The sequence below is a fragment of the Crocuta crocuta genome, unplaced genomic scaffold (genome assembly GCF_008692635.1).
Source record: "Crocuta crocuta isolate KB4526 unplaced genomic scaffold, BGI_CrCroc_1.0 scaffold134, whole genome shotgun sequence".
In the NCBI taxonomy this organism is placed as follows: Eukaryota; Metazoa; Chordata; class Mammalia; order Carnivora; family Hyaenidae; genus Crocuta; species Crocuta crocuta.
Genome location: NW_027530183.1, coordinates 5436265 through 5437475, shown reverse-complemented (window position 1 = coordinate 5437475; position 1211 = coordinate 5436265).

Genomic DNA, 1211 nt, shown 5'->3' with positions numbered 1-1211 from the left:
TGGAGCAACCCCAAACCAAAATATGGAATGCTGAATGCCAGAATTCAGGAAAATAGCCCATCCCTTTGTCGTCCCCTCACACCATTGCTCTCCTCCCTCGTCAGACTTTATATCAACTGGGAGGAGGGGTTATGTCAGTCTGTTTTCTGCAGATCTGAAAAGAGACTATGTTAGGAATATTGTATTTCTCTGTGAAGCTTGCAGTGTAAATACTGCAGAACAAAATACAGACTTTCCTGTCAAGAAAGGAAGTGTACTGAGGAAATAGCTTTTTACAAAAATCATACTGAGAAGAAGAGAAGAGTATTTCGGCATATATGTATCTGTGTGTGTGGTAAGAGCAAGGAAATTTAGTGCAGAGAAGGCTGTTCAAATTAGGTTAAAATAGAGTTTATAGATGAGATCTACTGCTTACCTCCATTGTTATTACATGATCGTATTGTCAATGGTTAACAAAGGAGCCACTATCTCTTTAAGCTATTCAGTGCTAGGAGTTCCTAAGTAGAATTCCACCTCTCCAGTGTGTGTGTGTGTGTGTGTGTGTGTGTGTGTGTGTGTGTGTGTCCACTGATGGCCAACTTAAAGGACAAGACAGTGCAGATCTAGCCAAGTTGATGCTGGTCTAATAACATACTCATGTACATGACATTAGGCTCCAAAAGGTTTCAAATGCACCCTCAGACCCTCTTGCCTAGTACATTATTTCCAAGAAGAGCTGGCCTCCAGTCCAAACTGCCTGCACACGAAACAGTGAAGAAATGAATGTCTTTCCAGAAAAGAATGAGTGGTTTTCGGCTCCCTCTCTTCCTTCTCTCAAGGAGTGAAAGGAAAAGTGGATTAAAGTGCTCACAAGCTTGGAAAGCCACTCACTTACTATATAACAGTTTCTGGGAAAGAAGGCATAGTACTCTCAGTTACAGAATCATCTGAATGTGAACCAAACAGAGGTTAAGCACCAATGGAGAACTGAACTTGGACTTTGGGGACTGGGAAAATAACTTATAGAAGCTGCAAATTACAAATCCTGCTGTGACATCTGAGAGACCTGGATAGGGTCCTTCCCTTCCATTCTATATCCTTCACCCAACCTCATTGACTGTCTCTTTTTAGAAAAAGAAACACACACACACACACACACACACACACCCTGTTTCTCTCATTTTGTTTCCATGTTGACATTTTGTTGGCTGAATTTTTAAAAGCAGAGATTG